Consider the following 22957-nt stretch of genomic DNA (forward strand, 5'->3'; position numbering starts at 1 on the left):
TTTTTTGTTAAGTTTTTCTTCTGGTTGATGCTATCTGTCGGTGGCTGCAAAGAAGCAGCTCCCAGCCCCCTTCCATAACCCATCTTCCACATGTCCAAATGTCACAGTGACTTGCTATGGAAAGTAGAATCTAGAAAGGAAGGTTCCTCCAAGCGTATCTCTCCCGCCAATCTCCCCCCCCCCCCCGCCCCTCGTCTTAGGGTTTCTATTACTGTGAAGAGTCACCACAATCACAGCAACTGTTACAAAGAAAACCTTTTAACTGGGGTGGCTTGCTTACAGTTCAGGAATGCAATCCATTATCATCATAGTGGGACATGGCAGTGTGCAGGCAGACATGGTGCTGAAGAATTAGCTGAGAGTTCTCCATCTTACAGGCAACAGGAAGCGGTCTGTGTAGTGGGTGGTATCTTGAGCATATATGAGACCTCAAAGCCTGCCTCCAAAGTGACACACTTCCTCCAATAAGGCCATACCGTCTCTAACAAAGCCACACCTCCTAATAGTGCCACTCCCTTTGGGGGCCATTTTCTTTCAAACCATCACACCTCTTTTTTGAGAAAGGATCTGGGAGCCCAGCCTGGCCTTAAACTCATTATGTAGCCAAGACTGAACTTGAACTTCTTTTTTGTTTTTTGTTTTTTAGAATTTTTTTTCTCTCTTTTTATTATTATTAATTCAAGTTAGGGAACAGGCTTGTTTCACATGTACTTCCCCTCTCCCTCTCCCTCTCCCTCCCCTTACCCCCATTCCTTCTCCCCTACCTCCAACCTACCCCCCACCCCATCCACCCACCACTGAACTTGAACTTCTGATCTCCCTGACTGCCTCTTGTAAGCTGAGATTACAAATGGTTACTGTCACACTTAGTTTCCTGTTGTCTTTCTTAAATTTCATCCATTATCCATTTGGATTCCATGATGATTTTTGTGATTCACATTATTCAAGGATATGGTGGTTCTCAGAATCATGGTTGCCTAAAGCATCTTTCCCTGGGGACGTTTTTTTTTTTTTTTCTTAAATTCTAGGGTCACATGTGGGGCTCATGGTGTCTTAGTTAGGGGTTCTATTGCTATGATAAAACACTACAACCAAAAGCAACTTGGGGAGGAAAGGGTTTATTTTCTCATACAGTCTATACTCTACTATCCAGGGAAGTTAGGGCAGGAACTTGTAACTCAAATTCTAATTGATATTAATAATTTAGAGTCAGCTATGGGGGGTGGTGGTGAAAGCTAAAAGGTCAGAGAAGCAGAGCAGCCAGCCACTAGAGTTCTTACCTCTACCAATTCTCAGACCAAAGGGACGATCCTGTTCTCTTACTGCCTCCTCAGACTGTCTTCCTACACTGTATCCTCAGGCTGACTCCTCAGACTGACTGCCTCAGACTGCCCTGAGCTCCTGTCTCCTCCACCTTATATTTTTCTCTCCACCCAGCTGTATGCCTTCCTGTCTCCGCCTCCTTAGTGCTGGGATTAAAAGACATGTGGCTCCAACTGTTGGGATCACTTTTGTGTGTGAGCTCTGTTTCTCTTTTAGACTGGATCAATTACTTGTAGGCCAGGGTGGCCTTCTGCCCCTGTCTCCTGAGTGCTCAGGGCAGTTTTATGACTGTTATTTTCAAAGGACAACATAATTAAAAACAAAATATTTTCAGTTTAAATGCTTAATATGGTAAATGTTGAGACACAGCATACTTACACAAAAACTTGTATGGGTATCAATGACTGCCCCATCTCATTTCTTTCTCTTAGCCTCTCACCCTCTAGAAATGGGGGGTATCATGCATCCTAAGCACACCAGAGCTACTGAATTGCACCCCAGATCCATATCAACAAATTATGAGATTAAAATGTCTTTGAACTGCTGATGTAAAAACCTGAAGATTGCAGGCCTTAGGTATCCTTGCCAACTCGTGGAGAGCCACTGAAGAGCTTTACACATGCAAGTTCCAAGTCAGGGCAGGTCTTAAAAAAATCATTAACCTCAAATGTATGTTTGTGTATGTGTGATTAAAATATGTTAGGAACTTTTGCAGCTATGAAAGAAGAACGTACCCTAATGGGGGCATTTCCAATCTGTTCCAACAGCCTCTGCTAGAGAGAAACATCTACCCAACCATTCTCTCCAGTGGGTGCACACAAGGGTCGAGTTCTATGATAAGTGAGGTTGCCTTTAATTAACTGCTTTCAAGTCAGCCGAGGCGTAACAAAGCATTCAGTTAGTCACGAGCCACTTAACAAATACCCACAATGTGCATTTCGGGATCTGAGCTGATGGAGGGCACCTGAGAAAGATGAAAGCCTTTACCCTTGAGAGCAGAGATGGGGAGGACGGACCTTCTGGCTTCAGGCCAGTGACTGCCATCCTATCTTCCATCTGACTTGGCTTTGACCTTACCCTGTAACACAGCACTCTACAGTAATTTTCCTGACCTGACTGTGCTCGGTGTGGTAGGATTTAGTAGAAACAATATTTGAATAGGGGTAGTAGAGGGGGTGTATAAAAACAGTCAGTCTCTGTCCTAGTGATCATCGATGGTCTACTACAGGAAGGCTGGTTCATCTCTTGAGTCTCATGTGCTCTGTACATACCTGGACTCACCAGGTGCTGAAAGAGCTAATGTTCTACCTGTGCATGTGCGTGTGCATAAAAGGAGAGAGAAAACAAAAGAGCCAGTGATAGAGACTCTTAGTGGGTTTCTAAGGGATCTGCAGGCCAGGGGAGGGTTGTTGTTGACTTTTCTACCACTCAGACAGCAGGTCAAGTATCTAAATTAACTTCCCTCATTAGATGATTTGAAGAGTTGAAAACAAACATAAGAACACAGATAGAAGTCATGAGTGACTTGTGGACCAGCGTATCTGGCAGGGAAGTCTCCGATGTAGGGCACAGCATATGAATCTAGGTGATATTGATGATTACTTTTCTCCTCTGGATACAAGCAAAACATATTTCAGCACCATGGATGCTAGTCTGTAGGATTGAAGCTTCTAGTTGGGTCCTGCCTCGATTTCACCATCTTCATCTTCAGTAATAGGGCCTTAGCATCAGATTACAGAGAGTAATCAAAAGCCTTGGCAATAACCTGTGATGTTTGGGGTAGGGGGTGGGGCCTATGGAGCTCTTTTAACCAATTACTCAACAAGATGTAGCCCATTCCTGGTACTGGCTATTTACTTGATGGCATGAGATGTCTACTTTGGGATATTGTATTCCCCATTAGATGGTGACTCCATTTAAATTCCTTTCATAGATGTATATATTTTAGGAACCTTCTATAGTATTAGGTTTCAATATGTCTGATCAAAAGACCTTTAGTATTAGTTTCCCATCCCCATATTCCCTACTATACTCTGCCCTCCTACCCCCTCAGTTTAATCCTTTTATTTTGGTTTCCCCTTTATCTCTTCATAACACTATACTCTTTTTTCCCTTTCCTTGGAGTAGCCCCTCCTCCCTCCTGGTCCCTCACTAGGTGCCTATCCTCTGTGGTTATTCTGATTTAAGCACACATGTCTAAAGTTCAAGAGCTAACATCCACATATAAAAGAAATTTGTCTCATTGGGAATGTATGAATCTCTCTTGACATCCTGGCAGAATAGCAAGTCACAGATCCTGATCAACCACACAGGCACAACAGGAAGTGACTGAAGCTTTACAGTGTGTATGTGTATGTGTGTGTGTGTGTGCATGTGTATGTGTGTATATATTGTATATGTGTTTGTGCATATGTGTATGTGTGTGTATATTGCATCTGTGTTGTGTGTAGGTGTGCATGTGTGTGTTTTGCTAACTAGGATGCTCTGTATGTGACATGCTAAATGTGTTTTTATTACAGTATTTTCAGCTTGTAATGGATTTATTAGGACATAAATGGCAAATTGAGGAGCACCTGTGTTTGAGACTTGCCCTCATTTTTTATGTGTAAATCTAGTCCAGTACTTGCAGCTGTTGCCAAGTTATACATCCAGGAATGTGCCACTATTTGTTCATCCATTTTTCTACTAATGCATATTTCATAAGGTTTCTGCTTTCACTGCATTTCATTCCTCTTGCCCTGTGCCCACTGTATAGGTGTTGAAAATCTTCTCTAAGACATGCATCTAAGTGCAGCATGGTGGGGAAATGAGCAGGAACCTTTTGCTTTGATTTTGTTTTTGAGACGTGGTCTCATGCAGCCCAATCTGGCCTCAGACTTGCTATATGGCTAAGGGTGATCTTGAACTCTGATCCTCCTGCTTCTACCTCCCAAGCACTGGTCTCACAGGCGTGTGTCAGCATGCCTGGTTCTGAATAGGTTTGTCTTACTCAGGGTTACCGTTGCTGTGATGAAACACCACTAACAAAAGCAACTTGGGGAGGAAAGTGTTTATTTGTCCTACATTCCCATATCCTGTTCATTACTGAAGGAAATCAGGGCAGGAACTCAAGCAGGGCAGGAATCTGGAGATAGGAACTGAAGCAGAGGCCATGGAGGGGTGCTGTTTATTGGCTTACTCCTCATGGCTTGCTCAGCCTGCTTTCTTATAGAACCCAAGCCTACCAACCAAGGGATGGCAGCACCCACATTAAGTTGGGTCCTCCTCCATCAACCACTAATTAAGAAAATGCCTACAGCTCAGTCTTATGGAAGCATTTTCTCAGTGGAGGTTCCCTCCTCTCAGATGACTCTTGCTTGAGTCAAGTTGACATAAACCAGCACACTCACACTTTCAGTTACTGGCCAGGGACCTCAGTTCCTGGGTTGCTGAGTCTACAGCCTTTGACCAGAGGTACCTGTTACTGCCAAGACACCTGCTATAGCTTCTCCCTTCCATGGAGACTTTATTCTAGAACGAGGACAGATGGGGACAAATGTCTAGCCCTCTCAGGTGTGACCTGAGCTATTTACTTTGACCATCCCTCTGGCCCCTCATTCTCTTTCCCCTTTTATGTTTTTCCTTCCTCTACCCATCTGTTTGTCTGATTCACAGTGTTTTTCCCCTATGATAGGTCTATCATATTTTCCTTCGCATTATTCATCCTGATACCTGGATTCATCCTGATCCATTCAGAAGGGTATCCTTTTCCCAACATTTGAGGCCCCTTCCTGCATCCTCACAACTAACTGACCAGGAAGACCTGAACAGTAGTCAGACTGAGGATCCAGTGGCCCTCAGTTCCCACTAGACTAATCCTTTCCATGAGATGCAGGGGAAACAATTCACTATAAACACATGTAGTTTTCAGATTATTTCTGTCCTTTGCTTAATAGCTGATGAAAGGAAGAGGGCATGGGCAGGAAGCAGCAGGGATGGACAGGAAGTGAGTTATGTTGTCTCTGCTTTTGTCTTCCTTTGACCTTCCAGGGAGGCTTCTGCTTGCCTTTAGCTGTCTTGTCTGAACCCCACTCTGCCCCATGGTGTCTGGGAATCCCACCTCCTCATGCCATTTCCTACGTCCTCTGGGGCTTCCAGGTCTTTGAACACCCATCCTCCTTCCTCACAGCTTTTCCATGCTGTTCAGGGAGTCGGTCATGTGGTTGATCTTTGGCAAGCCCTGCAGACATGAAGAGTGTTAGGAAACACCTTTGCCCCACAGAGTCGGCTCTAGCCACATGTAGGAAACCCATTAAAGTTTTTCTTTGAAAAATGAAATAGCTGCAAGGCATGTGGACCCCTGTGTACCCTGGCACTGCCTCAGCACCTGTGATTATTATGGTGTGGGGTCATTGGTCAGATGTATATCTCCCTAACCACAGTGTAGCCAGCATGGAAGATTTGGATGGCTTCCAAGAAAACATTAGTGAGAAAAGAGAAGACAATTATTGCTTCAAGATAATTCTTCCTTTTCTTAGTAACTTGTAATGAATCCATTACTGCTCATTTTTAAGGCCCTTCTTAATCCTTGCCCAGCCTGCATTATTGCCTGTAGAAACAGTTCTAATCAACAACCTCTGATGAGTGGGCCTTTGAGGGAAGAGATGTGAGTTGGTGGTGCTCTAGGACAATGTCATTGGGGATTGGGCATGCAGGGTATGATTTAAAAGGCAACCGAGGATCCTTACCAAATCATGAGACTATGAGCACCCATGCAATAGTCACAGGGTTCATTAGGTGGCTCGGGCCTCTTAGAAAGAATAGGAGAAGGGCCTCAGTAGTCAGGTAGCTGCAGCCTTTGCTTGTTTTAACAGATGGGAGAGCTGAAGACTCCTGAGGTTGGTGATTTAACTAAGCCTACACCTCAGCAGTGCTGAGAATAGACCAAAGTCTTTCACTGGAGAGCAGTCCTTTGTGTATGCCAGACCTCCTTGGTTTGCAGGACAATGGCATGGTCACCAGGCAAATACCCTCTTGGAGGAGTAATATCTAAAACTTCACTATCCACCCTTGGACAGCGAGGTGAGTATGTGGTAGGAGAAGGAAATTAGCGCCACTCCTGGGAGGGATTTACTTGGTCTAGGACTGCTGTATTCAGTAGAAAATACTTCATGTGGAATTTTAATTTCCTAGCAGTGTTTTCTTAGTTAATTTCCTATTGCCATGAAAAGACAACATGACCAAGGGAACTTGTAGAAGACAGAGTTCATTGGGGCTCACAGTTCCGGAGGGTTAGGGTCCATGACAGTTATGGCAAGAAGCATGGCAGCAGGCAGTCAAGCATGGTGCTGGAGCAGTAGCTGAGAGCTTCTGTCTTGAGATGCAGTCAAGAGAGAGAGAGAGAGAGAGAGAGAGAGAGAGAGAGAGAGAGAGAGAGGAGAGGGAGGAGGAGGAAGAGGAGGAGGAGGAGGAGGAGGAGGAGGAGGAGGATGAGGAAAGAAAAGGAGAGAGAGCATTAACTTGGGATGATGTGGGCTTTTGAACCCTTGAAGCTACCTGAAGTGACATTCCTCCTCTAATAAGGCCACATCTTCTAATCCTTCCCAAACAGTTCCAACAAGTAGGGACCAAGCATTCAAATATATAAGTTTGTGGGGGTCTTTCTCATTCAAACCACAAGTGTATTAGTCAATTTTTGCTACTATAAGGACACACTCAAGGCTCTTGGTTTTGAAAGTCTAAGGTTGACCAGCTAGCTGTAGCTCCTGTTGGCCTTCTTGACAGCAGAGTTCCAAGAGTTGCTAAGCATCATGTTATAGGAGACAGGGACTGTGAGCGTGTCCTGGAATCCCTATATGCTCAGACAGACATTAGCATTCAATCATGCAGGCTCTCCCAAGATAGTCTTATTCAATTCTCACCAATTCCCAAAGACCCCACATTGAAACACCATAATCAAAGTTACTAAACCATGTCAAACCAAAGCAAGGAGCTATTCTAAAAGAATAAATAGTTTTATGAATATATTTAAATTTTAATATTATATTGATTATTATTCAAGTACTTTTATCACATTTTATTATTTTGCTTATGTGTGTCTATGTATGGAGATAACAGAACAATTCCTGGGAATCAGTTCTTCCACCACGTGGGACTTGGAGATCAGACTCAGATCATCAGGTTTGGCAGAAAGAGCCTGTACTTGCTGAGCCATCTTGCAGGCTCATATATTAATTATTTTAATGAGTATAATTTTAATCCAATGGGCCCAAGATAAAATTTTAATGTAGTGGTTATTATTTTTATGCAAGGTATTGAACCCATAGTTTTGCACACACACACAAAAGGCATTTTACCACTAAACTACACAGGATCTCAACATAAAAGTTATTGATGATCCATTTTACATTGTGTGTTGAAATGGAACTTTCATAATCCAGAAGATATTTTAAACTTTTAACACCTCTCAATCTCGAGTGGCCTTAGTCCTATGCATGTTGGTTCCACAGTGTAGTTCTAATGTGCTCTGTCCCCAGTTGCTGTGTCCATTATCTGACCTCTGTATTCCTGTGATGGAATACCTGTATTGGGAGGTCCAGAGAAATCCCAATTCTTCATTACCTAAATATAATTCTATAGTTTATCAAACAAACCAAATACTACCAGGATGACAGGAAGAGGATAACCTCAATAACAGTATAGGCAACAGGCATTCACCAGCCTCTACTGTCAGACAGAGACAAGAGGTCACTTTAGTGACAGATTTTCATCAAAAGAGGTTTAGATCATGATCCTGAGGTCACAGTCACTGTAGGATTTACTCAGTAGCCCGTGGTATCCAGTGGGTGTGGAGAGAGATGGAAGAGACCTAAGCAAAAGCACTGGAGGTGTATCCAGAGGCTCTGGTATAGGGAACCTACAGTTTAATGCAGGCTGAAATATTTGTCCAACTGTGAAAATATGAAAAGAGAAAATTAGCTTAGAATTCAAGATTTATTGAGACCCAGGAAGAGTTCCCTGGCTCAGAGAAGGCATCTCAGAGACGAGTGTGCAAGTGCTGCTGGGGCACTAAAAGCAGCATGGATTTATTCCATCGCAGGCAGAGAACTTCCTGCTGGAAGAATATAATGAATTAACAGCTGTCTCAGTCCCTTTAGCTCCAGAACCCAATAAAAACTAAAACCATTGCCTGTAAAATATTCCAAAGATGACAAAATCATTTAGCTAAGAAATTGTCGCAAATCTCTGTGTCATTAAAACACAAACCCTAATGGGGGAAACCACAATCCCAAACATTTAGTGACTGTAACCTAGAAAGACATGATCTCACATCTTATTCACTTGGAGTTTAAGAAAAAATATGAGGGAAGGAATCTTTCTCAGAAGTTCTTCCTCACCCATCTTACTTGAAAAAGACTAGTGTCTGAAGATGATGTTATTTCATGTAGTATGTGAAAACAGATGTACTCATCTGGACTTCATATCATAAGGTAAGACCACTGCAAAACATCTATGTCACACTGGACAGTCCTGTATTTCCTGCTTGTCCCTTTTTAAATTGGCTAAATTTAAACCTTCCTACTTTTAAAAACTAGAGTGTTCCATTAATGTTCCTTGAAACAAACTGGATAAGAGCGTTTCAACCAATCAACAGCTGTGGATTGAAAGACCTCGTGTACCAATGTGGAGACCCCAGTCCAATCTGGGTCAATCTCACAGTGATACATAAAGCATGCTGCTCCCTCTCTTGTGGTTCCAGGTAACACAGAGACAGCAAAAGCATCAGCAATGTCTCTTTTTTTCCAGTGATGGAATCAAACTGGTTTAGTAACCAAAACATCTGCTGTAGTGCCTGTGGGGAAAGCTGGAGGCTCTAGGGGCAGGTGGGAATAGATTGACAGCTACAGAGGGCCAGTTGCTCTCTGTATTTCAGCATGGTCATCTTGTTTGCCATTATTTGCTAGCTGGCAGGGGAACAAGGAGGCTGTAAGCAGTTCCAGGTGTCCCATCTAGGCTTAGAACCAAAACAAAGGACAGAGCCCCTTTCTTTTCATAGTCTTTATCATGTTGCTTCGTCATGTCTTCTTGGCTAGACAGGTCACATATCACTACTAATCTTATCAACAGCCTGAAGAAGGGTTACTGTGATGAACTCAGAGAGATCATCGGCACTGGGTAGACGGTGTGGCATCAACAGTGTTTACCTGATGAGGATTGCTGTGGTGTTTGGGAAGATTCTTGCTGTGTGAATTCTTGGTACATGGTGACAATCTGAGCACACAGATTGTCAATACTTAGATACAGATTAGTTGTCATTTGATGAAAAGCAGACATTGAGTGTCTCCTCTTTTCCCACCAAAAGGAGTATATGGTTCTTTATTTCCCTTCCATGAAAATGTTTCTGAATTGTACTTGTGATGGTGCAGCCAGAGGGCAGCTAACAGGATTCTCTATCACCTGTCACCCCCAGGGAAAAGAGAGGACTCCATGCCTTGCACACTTGGTATATGATAAATTGAGATTCCTATCAGCATGTTCTATTCTTTTGTAGCAATCAGATCAGAACCAGGAAGCCAGGTAGGTAGCTGTGGCTGAGAGGTGAGCTCATCTGGCAGGCACACTGAAATGCAGATACTAGTGTTTGCCCCTGAGTGCCTGTCCCCTCCAGTACCTGTCCCCCTAGTACCTGTGATTTCCCTGAGTACCTGTGCCCCCCACCCCTGTACCTATGTAACAGGTGAGTTTACAAAACCTATCTGAGCCATATTGAGGGGTTACACAAAGTAAAACTGAAAAGCAGTTGCCAGTTTTTTTTTTTTTTTCTCAGAAAAGCAGATGTTCAATAAAGTGGTTGCCTTGAATAGGAGATGTATTCAAGGTATTTAATAATAATGACATCCTATCCTAAAAACAGTGAGTCTCAACAAATTCAACACAGTTAAGCCAATGGATGTTGGACAAAAATGGACTAAAAGTGAAAATATCTTCAGGTGGTGTTAATGGAGTATTAGTGGGATAAGGAGGGAGGCGAGGTTGGAGGTGATGTCAGTTCTTAGTTCATGGGAACAATCATGGGGCCATCTATGAGTCTGGAACTGGCAGGCATTGTGTGAGTGTATATGTGTATGCCCTTGGGTGTGTGTGTTCACTAGATATGTTTTCATACCCAAGATGGATACCTTTAAATTTTATTTTTAAATCAGCCTTGTAGAGATGTAATTTACATACAATAAAATTTTGGGAATGTGTTGTGATGAAGTTTGATAAATTTATACACATATGTAACTCGCACCATAGTCAAAATTTAGAAGAATTCCATCACCTAGAAAACTCCTTGATGGCCCATCCCAAGCCGATTACTATTCTTTCAGTCACTGGAAAGTAATTCTAGCCTTATGGTTTCCAGATTTTGCCATGGCATTCTGGCATAGTCTACAAACTCTCAGTGTACTGTGGACGTTTCATTTCATTTATTTAGTGAGCTGTGTCTGTCTGTCTGTCTGTCTGTCTGTCTGTCTGTCTGTCTGTGTCTCTGCATGGATGTGTGTGTGTGTGTGTGTGTGTGTGTGTGTGTGTGTGTGAGTGTGTGTGTGTGTGTGTGTGTGTATGTATGTATGTATGTATGTGTGTGTGTCCACAAGGTAGATAAGGGGGTGGTCCTTAGGCTGTCCTTGAACTCAAGGTCCCCCCAGTGTCCTCCTCCTAGTACTGAGTTTACTAGTACTACTAGTACTAGTCCTGACTCCTAGTACAGGAATGTGTCACCATGTCCAGTTGGATGCTTTAAATGATTAAGGGAAACCCTGAGACATCTGCAGACATCACAGGACCACTATGACAAATTCTTTCTGAGATATTAATAACATTATTACATATGGGTATTTTTTATATTGCTGAGAAGTATTTTAGTGTAGGGATTAGCACAACCTCATTAAAGAAAACTACTGTAAGCGTTCATATTCAGATCTTCTGAATAAATATGCTTTCACTTTCCTTAGGTGGATATCTAGATGCAGAATTCCTGGGTCATGTGCTAAGTGTATGTTTAACTTTTTAAGAACCTGCCAAACTGTTTTCCAAAGCAAATTCCCACCCCCAGTTGCTCTACTTCCTCGCCAGCACTCCAGTGCCAGCCTCTTTAATTTTAGACTCTAGTGGGTGTATGCTGCTAGCTCACTGAGTCTTTCTCATTTGCATTTTCCTGATGACTAATGATGTTGAGAATCTTTTCATGTGCGGTTGTCCATTTGCATATCCCTTTTAGTAAAGTCTGTTGAAATCTTGTGTCCATTTAAAATCTGAGTGGTTTCTCTTCTTATAATTGAGCTATAAACATTTTATATGTCTTTAATACAAGCCAACTGACAGAAATGTATGTGTATAAATTTCTATTCTTGGGTGGCTCGCTCTTTCATTGTCTCTATAGTATCTTTTGAAAAAGAGGGGCCTTGAGATTCGATGAGTTCATTTTCCAATAATTTCTTTGATGGTTAGTGGTTCTGATATTTATGTGTGTCCTAAGAGTTTTGTTTACTTCAAGCTCACAAAGATCTCCCCCCTCCTGCCTCTTTTACAGGCTTAACTTTTACTTTTAAATTTATGATGCTTTTGTGGTGTGAGGTAAGAGTGTAGATCTTTTTTCTTTATGATGCTTGCTCAGTTGGTCCAGCAGCCTGCCTTCTTTCTCTTGGATTCCTCACTAACTTCCTTGACCATTAATCAATCATGTCTGTGGTTCTATTGCTGTACTCCTTCATCTCCACTTACCTTGACTGTCCTTTGTCACTTCCATTCCCTTGATGACTAGTGCTTTCTAGTAAGTGTTGAAATCCAGGTCATACAAATCTTTTAACTATGTTCTTTCATTTTCAGATTTATTTTGGCTGACATATAAGTCCTTTGTAACCGGTATGTACCTTTTAAAACATTTACATATCTCTGGGACCTGATCTCCCCTAGTATATATAGAGGGCAAAGCACAAAACAAAACCAACCACATTTCTCAGCCCCTAATTACTGCCAAGACTCAGACATGTGACATAGCTTGCAAATCAGATGCACCCACACGAAGCATTGATGTCTGTGCAAAGAACAGGACGGGGTCACTTCTGTGTTCTTCAGGACAGACACAACAGAGCCGCTGCTTTGGAGCCTTCCTGTCATTTCCTCGAGGGAGTTGTTTTTGAAGCCTGGAGCCTACTATGCTCTTTTGAGTCTGGTAGACCTCTCACTCCCTGTTACAAACCCCCTCCTTGCAAATTAGCTACAGCAACTTCTATTGTTGTGGTTTGAAACCCAGAGCAAAGTCCTAGAAGCAATACAGTTACCTTGGTGCCAGCCTGACACCTTCCTCTCCCACCATGGTGGCCAACCACTCAGCACTTGCAACTTTTAAGTCTGTCTACTTGTAGACCTCTTTGCTATCCTGCCCCGGGCAAACCAACACTGTCTCTCATTTTGATTTTGGCAATAGCTTCTAATGGCTCAAATCAAATGCAGTAAATCTATGTACCAGAATATTAAGTTTGCTACAAAAAGAATGATATTTAAATAAGTCTAGAACCTGAAATGCATGCTAAATAAAAGAAGTAGACCCATTAGACCATACATGAAGTGTCCAGAACAGGTAAGTCCATCAAGACAGAAAACAGGTTACAGGGGCTGAGAGTGGGGCAGTGACTGCTAGTGCAGCTACTGTCATCCAAGGTTATGAATGCATTAATGACTTGAATAACTTTAAAATTATAAATTGTATACTATAAACATTTTATCACAACAGAAAAATCCACATCAAATCAATAATGTGTTAAGAAAATATTTTTTTCAGAAATATTACCATCTAGACACTCCATAGCCTCTTTTCATCATGACTCATCTTATGCTTTTTCTTCTCTTAAAACAATCAGGAGAAATATCGAGCTACTATGGTCTTAATGTGAAATGACCCTCACGGGCTCATGTATCTGAACATGTGGTTCTTAGTTAGAGGGCCAGTTTGAAGAGCTGGTGGAGCCTTTAGGATGGGTCCTAAGTGGTAGACTTAGGCCCCTTAGGGTGGGACCTGGAATGCTAAACCGCCTTAGGTTGCAGTCTGTTTGCCTTCCTTCCTGTCTTCAGCTGTGATACGAGATCCCATGCTTCCATCACCACAGACTCTGCCATGTCCTCCCCACAACTATGTACCAAGACTTCTGAAACCTAAATCAATCCTCCCCCTTCTCCCTTTAAGTTGATCCTGTCAGGCATTTCTCTATAGTTTTCTTTGAGTTGACACTTGTGTGTGGAGGGGCCTAGAGACAACAGCTGGCTGTGTTCCTTTCAGCCTCCTTGGGCACAAACTTCTGCTCACTGCTTTGCAGCACACCACCTTACCCTTCTTTGTCTGGTGCGATTGCTAATCTCTGGGGTCTTCCGGCACCTGAGCATGCCTGTGAGAGTGCTTTCCAGGGAGGTTTAAATGAGAAAGGCAGGCCTGACTGTGGTAGAATATTATTTGAAGACTTTTGTTTATGCTGCATTTGTTTAACTCTGGAGCTGCTATTCATTGCCTGCCTAAAACACCTCATGGTCTAATAAAGAGCTGAATGGCCAAGAGTGAGGTAGGAGCAAGGATAGGCAGGGCTGGCAGGCAGAGTAAAAATGGAAGGAGAACTGAGGCAATGAGAGAACCGGAGAGGAGGATATCAGGGACCAGCCACCCAGCCACCCAGCCCCCCACCCAGTCATTCAGCCACCCAGCCAACCAGCCAGCCAGTCACACAGCCAGACATGGAGTAGGAAGGAAAGTAAGGTATGTAGAAATAAGAAAGATAAAAGCCCAGAGGGAAAAAGTAGATGGGGTAATCATATTTAAGAAAAGCTGGCTAGCAGCAAGCCAAACTGAGGCTGGACATTCAAAACTAAACATAAGCCTCTGTGATTTATTTGGGAACTGGGTGGTGGGTCCCCTGAAAAAGCCAAAAGAGAAGAAACAGCCTACTACACAAGGCGGGAACATGGGCAGTGCCACCCCATGGGCTGGGGTGCTACTAGACTGAATAGGAAAATGGAAAAAGAGAAACTGAGCTGAGCACGAACAATCATCGGTCTCTACTTACTGGCTGTAGATGCAGGGCTCTATGGACTCAGATTCCCCTGCCATGTCTTCCTACTATGATGGACTTGATCCCTTCTCAAAATGTGAGCCCCTTTTTCTTCAGTTGCTTTTGTCAGATATTCTGCCATAGAAATGTGAAAAGTAGCTAATTTATGGGGCTAATGGGGCATCCCAAGCTTTATGAGGCTATCTGTCTGATAATGTGTGAGACTTTCTCTCTAAACCACAAGGCTTGTGCTGTGAACACCATGTGAGGCCCTTCACTTTCTTTACTCTTCTTGTGGCCAGGAAGAAGGACAGAGTCCTGCAGGCTGCTTCCTGACTCCGAATGACCTCCATAACAATATTTTTCCCCCAACCTGGAATGTTTCCTTGGCAACCAAGTTAATAGTCATTTATACTTTCAACTCCTCAACTTCTTATTAATGCTTGCTCAGTTGCGAATGGCTTGTGTCACTTGAAAAGGAACTGCAGAGGCTGCACTTCTTCTGTTGCTAAGTTTTCTGAAGCTGGGCTTCTGCCAGGGTTTTTAAAGGGTCCATTCAGATTTTTCCTGTGAATGTTTGAAAACACAATAAGCAATATATACTGCACCTACTATGTGACAGGCACATTCTAAGGGCTTTGCATAAAATGATTTAATCTTTTCCACAACCTGTAACATGTGCACAACGAACAATGAATCTTACAGATGAGCATGATGAGGTATACGGAAGTCAGCAATGCACGCTATCCTGGTAGACTACTCTGCAGAGCCGTCTTTTAGAAAACAGAATGGAGTGCTGTGGTGATACATTTTATTTATGATTTATTAAAGCTTGCCTGAGGATTCAGAAAGCAAAGCCAGCTGCAGGCTATAGAGACAAGGCAGTGGTGGTGAACACCTTTAATCCCAGGACTCAGGAGAAACGCAGATGAATTTCTGGAGTCCAAGACCACCCTGAGCTACCAGAGAGTGAATCAGAGCTCACGCCTTTAACCCCAGGATTTGAGAGGTATAAAACATAGAGGCATTCAGTCTGAGAGTTAGTCTCTAGTCACACTGAGGAGAGCATAGCAGTCTGAGTGAATCTGAGGAGCAGTGAAGTCGGGAGCAGTTTGAGGATCACCCCTTTGGTCTGAGCTGAGGTAGAGGTAAGAGCTAGTGGTTGGTTGCTTTGCTTTTTTGATACTTGTAGCTTGAACCCCAATATAAGTCTCTGGATCTTTTGTTTTTCATGCTACAGAGTACCTATCTGTCTTTCCAAAAGTCGACTGTTCCCCAGAGGAAAGAATACTTTATCTAACAGGGTTGATAATGGAGTCCTCGTCCTGAAGGGAAGCTCTCATGAGAACTCCCTAGAGCCTCTCATGTGGGGTCCGAATACCCAGAAGTTCAATGTTTTTGCTTTGACTGACTATGTGGCACAGGACAGCCTACTTAAGAGGCACAGACTCTGGGGTCAGGTTGTCTCTGCCACCAAAATGTAATCAAGAGGCCAATGACCTTGGAAATTTAAAGCTGAGTTGGGCCAGCTAAGAGGAAGTTATTTCTCTGAGAAAATGAGTGGTGATAAAGGACTTTGGTTTGCCTGTGATCTCTCAACCTTAGTTCTCTAGACACTGGAGACCACATCATTCTTTCCTGAGAATGGTTCATCCTGTGCACTGTAGCATTTTCAGCTGCAGCCTGGCTCCCTCCCAGAGTCAGTAGCATCTGTCCAGTTGTAAGAAGTGAAATAGTTGCTTGATGAAGTCAAATGTGTCCTGGGTAGCCAAGCCACTCCTGGTGGAGAACCAGCAGGTTGGCATTGTTCTGTTCATATAATACGCTGTCTTTCGTATGCTGTCAAGATGGCCAGCTTCATATAATATTGCTTCATCTGAAGGTCAAGGATCTAGAATTTATTCTGTAATTCATTGTTTGAGAATTTCATACGTGATTATAGTGCATTTTGGTTAAATCTTCCCCCTCACTGCCTAGAGGATCAAGAGTTTTGAATCATTACTTAGATGTTCAGAAGGACAATCTGACTTCTGCAATTTGTCGCTGGAGTCTCTCCATGGTGGAAACAATCTCTGTTACCATCATACTCCATTTCCACTCAGAAAAGCAATCTCACCTCTCAAGGTTATGCTGTGGTTTCTGGTGAATTCTCAGCCACTTGCATGTTCCTATCAGTCCCCTCCCACCTTTGTGGTTTCTTTCTTCCTAGGCAGTCCTTGAGAAATCTTTATTTTCCCAGAGAAGGCCCCATAGGTGAAGGTACTGGAATTGAGCACCTTTATTTGACTCAAGTTACCGCTGCTTGGCCTCCCTCTCCTGGAAAGACCTCATGTAGTTTGGCTCTTCATTTCCTTTTCTTCCATAGCTGCTTGTGGTGGGAGTGTGCTCCTACAGATCTCCCCACCTGTGATCTCAGTCCCCTGGTGTAAATACCACTCACATTCTGCTTCCACCTTTATGTCTTCTTCTATACACCTCTGACTTATGTGACCTCCGGCTTACACAACATTTCTGTTTGGATGCCAAGCAGACATAGCTCTAACCTGTTCAACATTAAAGCTCAACATACATCTGTTCAAAATTTCTTTGGGTCTCCTACAGCCTCTCTCATCTTATGAATTACAACTTTGTCCTTCCAGTTGTTGAGATACAAACAGAATCTTTTTGAGGCAGGAATGTTGCTGCAAGTCTGAAATCAGCCTGAGCCACACAGTGGGCACCAACTTGCTCTGCCACGGCTACATAGAAAGACCTTGTCTCAAAATCCCAAGCAAAACAAAGCAAACAAAAAAACCTTAATAGTCAGCATCAAGTTTCCATTTTCTTTCCCACTCTACATCTAATCCAGTGGTGTGTATTGCTGGGACTGCAGGTGTGAACCAGCAGGACTGGCTGGCTTCTCCATCCCTTCTTTTAAAAAAGTGGATTATATTCATGGAGAAATCATTTACACAGAAAAAAATGTACAAGGAATGTTTATTTGATAAATTGCAGTATTTGTATCAACTTGTACAATTGATTGATCCCATCATCTAGAACTTCCTTCATGCCCTATATAGTTAAACATGCCTGGTTAATCCATTCATCTTATTTCTATCCTTCTGTATTGGGTCTTCCTACATCAAAATTAATACATAAAATCATACAGCATATATTCTCATGGTATAGATTATTCAGTCTAATGTTTCTGAGATTCATCCACGTGGTTGATTGAGTCTATTGGAAAGTCTATTGGACTGTATACCATTATCTGATTAATTTTTTGAGAGCTGGGTACTTTCAGGTTTTGGCTATTCTGAATAAAATTGCTTTGAAACTTCAAGTAAATGTACTATGTGAATATACCATATATATATATATATATATATATATATATATATATATATGTACATTTATTTATTTATTTATTTATTTGAATTACAAATAAGATTGAATTACATGACAATCCCAGTTGCCTTCTCCCTCCCTTCCTCCTCTACCACCCTCCCCAACTAAAATCCTACTTGTCATATGTCCTTTCTTCTAACTTACACCTGACTCAAAATTTCTGCTTCCTCATGACCTCTGCATCCTTCCTTTTCTTTCCTTCTCACTCTCGTAGCTTCCTCCCCCTCTTCCCATGTTCTCCATTTGCTTAGGGGATGGTGACCCTTTTCCCTTCTCCAGGGGACAAAGTTTATCTCTTTTAGGGTCTTCTTTGTTTACTAGTATCTCTGGCAGTGTGGATTGTAGGATGGTAATCTCTTACTCTATGTCTAAAATCCACATATGAGTGAGTACATATCATGTTTGTCTTTTTGGATTGGGTTAACTCGCTCAGAATGGTTTCTTCAAGTTCCATCCATTTTCCTGCAAATTTCAAGATTCCATTGTTTTTTTCTACTGAGTAGTACTCCATTGTGTAAATGTACCACATTTTCTGTATCCATTCTTCAGTTGTGGGGTATCTAGGCTGCTTCCAGTTTCTGGCTATTACAAATAATGCTGCTATGAACATGGTTGAACAGATGTCCTTGTTATATGAATGTGCTTCTTTTGGGTATATGCCTAGGAGTGGAATTGCTGGATCTTGTGGTAGACTCATTCCCATTTTCTTGAAGAGTTGCCATACTGATTTCCAAAGTGGCTGTACAAGTTGGCACTCCCACCAGCAGTGGAGGAGTGTTCCTCTTTCTCTGCATCCTCTCCAGCATAAACTGTCATTGATGTTTTTGATTTTAGCCATTCTGACAGGAGTAAGATGGTATCTCAGAGTTGTTTTGATTTGCATTTCCCTGATGGCTAAGGATGTTGAACACTTTCTTATGTGTCTTTCAGCCATTTTAGATTCCTCTATTGAGAATTGTCTATTTAGTTCTGTACCCCATTTTTTAATTGGATTGTTTGGTGTTTTGGAGACTAGCTTCTTGAGTTCTTTGTATATTTTGGAGATCAGCCCTCTGTCAGATGTGGGGTTGGTGAATATCTTTTCCCAGTCTGTGGGCTGTCATTTTGTCTTGCTGACTGTGTCCTTTGCCTTACAGAAGCTTCTCAGTTTCAGGAGGTCCCATTTATTAATTGTTGATCTCAGTGTCTGTGCTACTGGTGTTGTGTTCAGGAAGTGATCTCCTGTACCGATTAATTCAAGGGTATTTCCCACTTTATCTTCTAGTAGGTTCAGTGTGGCTGGGTTTATGTTGAGATCTTTGATCCATTTTGACTTAAGTTTTGTGCAGGGCGAAAGGCTTGGGTCTATCTGTAGTCTTCTACATGTCCACATCCAGTTATGCCAGCACCATTTGTTGAAGATGCTCTCTTTGTTCCAGCGTATATATTTGCATTGTTTGTCAAAACTCAGGTGTTTGTAGGTGTGTGGGTTAATATCAGAGTTTTCAACTCTTATTCCATTGGTCTACCTGTCTATTTTTGTGCCAATACCAAGCTGTTTTCAGGATGATAGCTATGCAATAGAGCTTATATATATCTTTTTAAAAAGTACTTATGTATACATGTATGGATATTTTGTCTGCATGTATGTCTGTGACTGGAGGCCAGACAGAGCAGGCATTGGTTTCCCTGGGGCTTGCATTACAGACAGTTGTGAGAGGCCCTCTTGGAATTGAACCCAGTGCTCTTTAATGCTGAGCCATCTCTCCAGCCCCTATATCCTTTTCTTTACCTTAAGCAAATATCCAAAAAGTGTAACCACTGGATCATAAGGTTAAACATATTCTTAAGTTTGTAAGACACTGTTTTAAAAATGATTGTGACATTTTATTTTTCCACAGGCAATATGTGAGAGTTCTGTTTGCTACATCACTTTGTGCTATCAGTCTTTTTACACTTTGATGACTCTCCTCCTCACTGCAGAATTAAATTCTGTTGCCCTGCTGACTACAGACAGTAAGTAAGTAAGCAAGCATACTTATGTGTGCTTGAACATTGACATATATTCTTCAGTGGATTGTTTGCTGAAATATTTCTTCAGTTGCAAGATTTATTAGTGTTTTTTAATATAGTAATTGTCAGATATTTGCATTGTGAGTATTTTCTACTTCTGGCTTGGACTTCCATATTTGTAATAATAATTTGTGAAGGTTAGAAAATCTAGATTCTCATAAAATCTGGTTTATCAGTTCTTTCGTGTTTGCTTTTACTTTTAAATATTTATATATGTATGTATCTGCCTGCATCTGTGAAAATGTGAGTGCTGGGACCTGAAGAATTCCAGAAGATGGTGTTGGAATCCCTGCACCTGGAGTTACAGGTGGTTGTGAGCTGTGTGGTGTGGGTGCTGGGAGCCAAGCTCAGGTCTTCTACAAGAGTAGCACAGGCTTTTATCTATTGAGCCATCTCTCAGCCCCCATTTTTTTCTTTAGTAGTTATACTTTCTGTGTTTGGCCAAGAGATCTTTACATAAAGTAAAAAAATCACAAAGATTTTATCTACTTTCTTAATAATTTTAAGTTTTGCATTTTTGTTTTAGTTATATACATTAACTTTGGGGTATGGTCTAAGATGGAGGATGAGCCCCAACCCCTGTCCAGCTGAAGATTGAATCCAGGGCCTTTGCATGTTGGGTAGTCACTGTCACTCCTAGGAAATAAACATGGCGTTTATCCAAGGGGGTTGTAATTGCTGATTTATGTTTGGCATAGCTTTATTAAACCTCAAAACAAAACAATCCCTCTGTATTTTGTTCTTCATTTAAAGAATGGTATACCACAATACTTAGAATTAGAAATTAGAAATTCTTATTGCAAACTACTTCACCTCTGTCTGTGGGATGGTGGCCCTGATGGTTGGTATCTATCATTCCTTGCATTCCACCCCTAGGCTCTTAATTCCCCTTGGGGCCTGTGATTATTTTTCTCTTTCTCTCTTTTCCTCTGTCCAATCGCTTTTATTCAAGTAGATATTTAATTCCTTCTCTAAGCTCTGTAACTAATATTTATAAACATTATGCTTTCAAGGAAAGTTCTTTGGAACTCAAAAAAAAATTCTATAAGGTATTGGTTCTTTGTGATCCAATGTGTTGTATTCACAGTCAATTCTGTCTGCTATGTCATGTTTATATAATACTCTTGGATTTTATTATTTCATGCCATTTCCATTCATTCCTTCTGAAGAACAATATCTTAATCTGGGCAGAGAGAATATCAGTCCAAGAAGAGTCCCTTTGGATAAGACAGATTCCACTTGTTATAATAATTGCTTTTTTGGCTCTGAGTTACTGGGGTCATAAAAATCATGCAAAATTTAGACCTTAAGTCACATCAAGGACAAGCCCAATTAAAAATTCATTATAGAAGCGCTTACTATTCTTTCATAAGCCCAATCATGCAGTAAGTTTCCTTACAGTTTTGCTGAGACAATTGCTCCATTTTTTTTCTTAGACTATTCCAGAGATGTATAAAATTCTCTCTCTGGGATGGACCCAAGTCTCACTGTCTTCTCCATGTGTAGATCATAAAGCAAACTCTTTGGTTCCCAAGCCTTGCTTCCTCTCACATTCCCACAAAACACTGCCTATATCAGTGCCTGTTTAAATCTGTGACTTTAAGGTTTCTGTTAGCCATGGAGTTTCCCATTACTTCTTAAGGACTTGGGTATGACTGAAGAAATTCCTTGCCATATTTGACTTGGCACTCTTTGCAACATAGTGGAGAGGAGATACTGAAGCTATTTGCTTTGCTAAAAAGAGACCTGTCCCTTGTCTGGGCCCTCAGGTCTGCAAATCCATCCTAGGTTTTATGATGAACCTGCACCTCTCTACAGCTTGAATCTTTGTCCTCTTTTTATTTTGTTTGTTTTGGTTTTTCAAGACAGGGATTCTCTGTATAGCCCTGGAATTCCCTCTGTAGACAAGGCTGGCCTCAAAGTCCTGAGTGCTGGGATTAAAAGTATGTGACAGCACTGTCTGGGTAGAATTTTTGTCCTCTGTATATATGGTTCTTTTACATACCCTGCAACTAACAGGCAGAGGTATTCTGTACTTTCTCCCAGCTCTCCAGAACTCCTTAGCTCATTTAGAATGTGAAATAGGGTATGCTAGACTGACAAAATAGCTTCCTTCCAGTGAAAGGCCCATGGAAGTATAAAGTCCCAGGAACCTGTGTCTAATCTGTGTTTTGCAGATGTGATAGCAATAGAATGCAAGCCCTCCTTGCATGAGGGCTTAGATGGCAAAGGCACCTGCTTTAAAGTCTGATGAACTGATATGCATGGAGAAAGAGAGACAACCGTCTTCTGGAAATTTTTCTCTGACCTCCACATGTGTGCTGTGGCATGTGTGACTATACACACATATGCACATACATATACACACAGAGAGAGAAATCAAATAAGTGTAATTTTATCTAATAATTTTTTAGCATCATGAGGTGGGGGTAATTCTGGTTGCAATCACAGGGCTCTTGTAAGAGAGAGAATAGGTGAGGAGTCAGTGGGAGAGAGAGGACCATATAACAATGGACACCATATTGAGACAATGTGCTTTGAGAAAAGGACCACAGGAGAGAGATGCAAGTAGCCTCCACAAGCAAAAAACAAAACAAAACAAAAAAGGGAAGGAAACAAATTCTTGTTCAGATCCTCCAGAAAGAAGCCAGGTAGTGGTGGCACCTGCCTTTAATCATAGCACCCGGGAGGCAGAGGCAGGCAGATCTATTCATCGAGTTCCAGGACAGGTTCAAAGCTACACAGAGAAACCCTGTCTTGAAAAATGAAACAAAACTAAACAGAGCCTCCAGAAGGAGTATTGATCTGATGAAAGGTTGATTACAGCCTAGTGAAACTAATTTCAGGTTGTGATTACACCAATAGCAAGAAAACATATTTGTATTATTTAAAACCATGAAATTGCAATAATTTGCCTTAGCAGCAGTAAGAAACTAATACAATAGGGGAAGGGATCATGAAGCCCATCTCTGGCTGAGAGCTACTATCAATTGATAGCTCAGTGGCAGAGGGAGTCAGTTTTCTCCAGATTGTTGCCAGGTTTTAGGTTGTTTTTGCTCCAATGGATGGCTTTGCACTCAATTGCATATGGACAGCTGCTATTGTACTCATTGGGTCACAGAGGGGAAAAAAAA

Source organism: Cricetulus griseus, chromosome 2, assembly GCF_003668045.3.
Source record: "Cricetulus griseus strain 17A/GY chromosome 2, alternate assembly CriGri-PICRH-1.0, whole genome shotgun sequence".
Lineage (NCBI taxonomy): Eukaryota > Metazoa > Chordata > Mammalia > Rodentia > Cricetidae > Cricetulus > Cricetulus griseus.